This window comes from Solanum stenotomum, chromosome 4 (assembly GCF_019186545.1).
Source record: "Solanum stenotomum isolate F172 chromosome 4, ASM1918654v1, whole genome shotgun sequence".
In the NCBI taxonomy this organism is placed as follows: Eukaryota; Viridiplantae; Streptophyta; class Magnoliopsida; order Solanales; family Solanaceae; genus Solanum; species Solanum stenotomum.
In genome coordinates, this window is record NC_064285.1 from 10,935,413 (window position 1) to 10,940,824 (window position 5,412).

The following is a 5,412-nucleotide window of genomic DNA, read 5'->3' on the forward strand; positions in this document are numbered from 1 at the left end:
TCTCTTCCTTTCCTATAAAATAAAATTGTGTATACTACATTAAAAGATACTTCATACATATATTATTCAGTTTCATACAAAAATATCATTTTCATACACATATTATTCAGTTATAACACACAAATCATACATAACTTAATAGTTTCACATTTCACACACACTTCACACACATAGAATTCAATTTTCATTCCAGCAGTAACCATAGTTCACATTTCACACACACTTCATATATAGTATGTATAAAGAAATGACATAAATTATATTCATATTTCACACACACAGCATACACATATAATTCACACACACTGTATACACAATTTTCTTTCCAGCAATAACCATAGTTCACATTTCACACACATTTCATACACAATATTTATAAAAAATATGACATACATTATATTCACATTTCACACACACTGCATACACATATTATTCACACACACTGCATACACATATTATTCACACACACTTCATACATATATTATTCACACACACTTCATACACTTATTATTCAAAAAATTCCAGGAGTACCTATAGAATACAGAGTAGTTAAATAAGATCATAAAATTTGAAAACAAAATTAATAATTCATAGGCATATCAACGTTGTATCATAATTCATACAAAATACATCATTTAAAATTTATAATCAAATGCATAAACATTTTATTCAGATTTGGAACAAATTTCAGAAAAACAAAAATTTGAAAACAACAACAATAATAATAATGTGTATAAAAAATAACTATTTTGAGTAATGTGAAAAATAAATTAAATAAATTACTTACCTTAACCACTTTTTTGGGCTTTTTGGATTTTGGTAATTCCGGTTCATCCTTTTTTATTTTTCTTCTTGTATAAGGTTTTGATGTTTCAACAACTTCAACCTTTGTTGCTTTTTTTGTTTTCTTCTTTTTTGTTTGACCAACAAAATTTGAATCTGAGTCGGAATCAGACTCTGGAGGGGTTTCAACAAGTTTTTTCCCCTTCCTTTTCTTCCTCCTTTGATTTGTCGTAGTCGCACTTTGGTTTGCTTCATTACTTTTATCTTTTTGATTCTTCGAACGANGGACATTTTCTTTTTCAAGAATCATCAAATGCCACAGTAGTTGATAATGAACTTTATATGGTGCATGTCATAGAATAAACCAAAAGATGTTTGTTCGAGAAATTGTTGAAATCTCTCTTGCCCAAGGAAAGTCAAAAGATCAGCAAACACATTCATGTTGGTACATGAAGACCAGTGTGTGTCTCTTCCTTTCCTATAAAATAAAATTGTGTATACTACATTAAAAGATACTTCATACATATATTTATTCAGTTTCATACAGAAATATCATTTTCATACACATATTATTCAGTTACAATACACAAATCATACATAACTTAATAGTTTCACATTTCATACACACTTCACACACATAGAATTCAATTTTCATTCCAGCAGTAACCATAGTTCACATTTCACACACACTTCATATACAGTATGTATAAAGAAATGACATAAATTATATTCATATTTCACACACACAGCATACACATATTATTCACACACACTGTATACACAATTTTCTTTCTAGCAATAACCATAATTCACATTTCATACACAATATTTATAAAAAATATTACATACATTATATTCACATTTCACACACACTGCATACACATATTATTCACACACACTCCATACATATATTATTCACACACACTTCATACACTTATTATTCAAAAAAATCCAGGAGTACCTATAGAATACATAGTAGTTAAATAAGATCATAAAATTTGAAAATAAAATTAATAATTCATAGGCATATCAATGTTGTATCATAATTCATACAAAATACATCATTTAAAATTTATAATCAAATGCATAAACATTTTATTCAGATTTGGAACAAATTTCAGAAAAACAAAAATTTGAAAACAACAATAATAATAATAATGTGATATAAAAAATAACTATTTTGAGTAATGTGAAAAATAAATTAAATAAATTACTTACCTTAACCACTTTTTTGGGCTTTTTGGATTTTGGTAATTCCGGTTCATCCTTTTCTGTTTTTCTTATTGTATAAGGTTTTGATGTTTCAACGACTTCAACCTTTGTTGCTTTTTTTGTTTTCTTCTTTTTTGTTTGACCAACAAAATTCGAATCTGAGTCGGAATCAGACTTTGGAGGGGTTTCAACAAGTTTTTTCCCCTTCCTCTTCTTCCCCCTTTGATTTGCCGTAGTCGCACTTTGGTTTGCTTCATTACTTTTATCTTTTTGATTCTTCGAACGAGATGGACCACCGGTGGCCGGAATTTGAACAGTTTTAGACGGAGTGTTTGAGATAATATATTAAACGATGGAGCATGAGCATCATCAGTTGAAATTTCCTCAAATCTGGGGCTGTTTCGTGGAGTTTCAATTTGTTTCTTAGACATGATGATGAATAATTGTGGGTAAGATGGGTAATCGATTTTGATGTTGGACTAGATGAGAAAGAATGGAGAGTTTGATAGTGGGTTGTGGGTTGAGTCGTGTGGAGTGAAGAAACGTGTGGGATGGTGGTGTGATCGATGATTGGGGATAGTAACGGTAAACAAGGAAAGGAAATCCCTAAAATTGGGTAACTGGAAATTTTAGTTTTTTTTAAAAAGGAAGTAAAATTAAATTAATTATCTATTATTAATTAATAATAAAAAACTATAATAGATTAATAATTTATTAAATAGATTAATAATTTATTAAATAAATATAATTTAAATTTAACTGATATGTCATAACCCGTAAATAATCTGTTATAAGCAAGAAATTTTTAAAAGTAGGTTTAAAACCCGTAATATTTATTCTTAAAAGTGTATATGGGGTGATTTTTCCTTCCATCTTTAGTTTGTACTCCTAAAGTTAGTAATACTGAGATTTGACATAAGCGTCTAGGACATTCAAATTCTATTATATATTGTCTCATTTGTCAAATTCTGATTTACTGAGAAATAAAAATCAACTTTCAATAACCCTCTTTGATAGTTCTACTTGTAAATTAAGCAAAAGTGAAACTCTTTTTTTCTTAATTTTGATAATCGTGCTACAAAGTATTTTGATTTCATTCATAGTAATATATGAGAAATTTCACCAATTATTTCTCGCGCACATTTCAAGTATTTTGTGACATTTCATAGATGATTATAGTCAATTTACATGTGCATTTTCTCCATTTCAAATCTAATATATTTTTCATATTTAAGATATTTTTGACTTATTTTGACTTGATACGAAATTTAAGAAAGTAAAAAAGACTTTTAAATCTTGTGATCTAAAATTAAAGATATGTCAAAATGTTAGTTAATTTTATGGTCTTTAACATGTCAGGTGGAAAGTTGAAAAAGGAAATCTTTTTTAAATAGACTATAAAGAAAAGTAGGTCAAATAAATTGAAACAGAAGGAGAGTAATAATTATCATAAATATTTTAATATTATATTTTTATAAAACATATTTTTAACAAAATATTATTAAACAATGTTTGAGTATAATTATTATAGAGGGATAATTTTTACCAAGAGTGTACCACTATAACTAATATGTTTGTTATTATAGATAAAATATTATTATAAAGAAGCAAAATTTAACATAAGAAATTAGTTCTGGAGTAATTTAAATCGTTTAAATGAAATGTTATTATAATGAATGACTGTTATAACGAGATTTTACTGCATTTAAAAGAAAGGAGATTGAAAATAGAGTCGAAAAATCAAATAACACCCGATGATGACAAGGGTGTCATTGGTCATTTTTATGTCATTAAACAATATTATAAGATGAGTCGTTTAGTAGAGTATAAAAAATAATGCTTAATAGAGTGTATTCATAATGTTTGTATTAGTTGTGTTTGCATTACTTATGCATTATTCGGTTTGGTCTATTAAAATAGTATGCATCGTATAAAAATATTTATTTACAAATATATCTTCCACATGTTAAAGTACTTTTGATGGTTAATTGGGTCTTTAAAGTACCATGCTAATGCATGTATTAAATAAACTTTGCATTACTAATACCTAGAAATTCATAGTATTAACAATACACTCCTCAATACACAATAGCATGAAAAAGTGTATCAAACAAATAACTACTAATACACAGAGTTAATATATAAATTGTTTTTAGGAAAAATTACAAAAATCCCCCCTTTTAGTTTACTTATTATCATTATCCTCTATAAGTTTTACAAATCTCCAGAATCCCTCATTTTCGCGCATCAGATTATTGTATCTCGCACATCAGATTAATGTATCTCGCGCATCATATTAGTGTATCTCGTGCATCAGATTAGTGTATCATGTATAAAATGTAATGTATCTTACTTAACGGTTAATGTATCTCGCGCATTAGATTAATGTATCAGCGCTTATATTATTGTATCCGTTTGAGGGATTTCTGTAATTACAAATTTTTAAGGGATAGATTGTAATTTTACCTTAAAAGTACGTGATTTCTGTAATTTGCCCTTTTTTTTATTAATACTCAATGTCACCATGCATAGAAAAGATTTAATCAGTGTCTCAATTCTTTTTTTGGTATTCCTACATTTTATAGGTAGTTATATNTATTTCTCCTGTCTCTTAGATTTGTTGTTCTTGAGCTGAGGGTCTCCCGGAAACAGCCTCTCTACCTCTACAAGGTAGTGGCAAGGTCTGCGTACAATTTACCCTCCCCAGACCCTACCTAGTGGGATCTCACTGGGCATGTTGTTGTTGTTGTTGTATATTTTTTTAATTATTAATGTTAGACTTCGGTTGCATATTTAATTATCAATCTACTCTTCAAAGTAAGTTTCACATAATTCATTACCAAACCCTTCAAACATAACTAAATTTCATATGATCTACCAATGTATACATGTAGTACTAATTATGTGTCACCCATATATCATCAGAAAATTTATGATTATGAAAACTTTATCAACACAAGCTTTTATTTGTTTTGCATCTCGAATGAACAAAGTAACAAGTGAAGCCTCACCTCATTACTCTGGTATCTTCATATTAATCTCTTTAAACAATTGGCTCTGATGTTAATAGTTGAGCTAACACAATCAAAAGTTATTTTGTAAATATTGTCAGCTTTGAGCTTAGTACGCGATCTCTCCAATAATTTGACGTTATTAAAAATATTCTACATTTATGTAGTTTTTTTTCTTTCAATTATCAATGTGACAACTAAGTTCCACATATCCTCCTAGACTCTTCTTGAACTAAGTTGCACATGGTCACATAAACGTCTCATCACCTCATGGACTTATTTGGAGATTTGCTATGTGCTACTTAATATTGTAATGTGATGTCAAAATCACTTGAATTTTATTTTATTTATTTATTATTTTACTCATTTTTTGGTGTGTGTGGGGGGGGGGGGGGGGGGGGGGGGG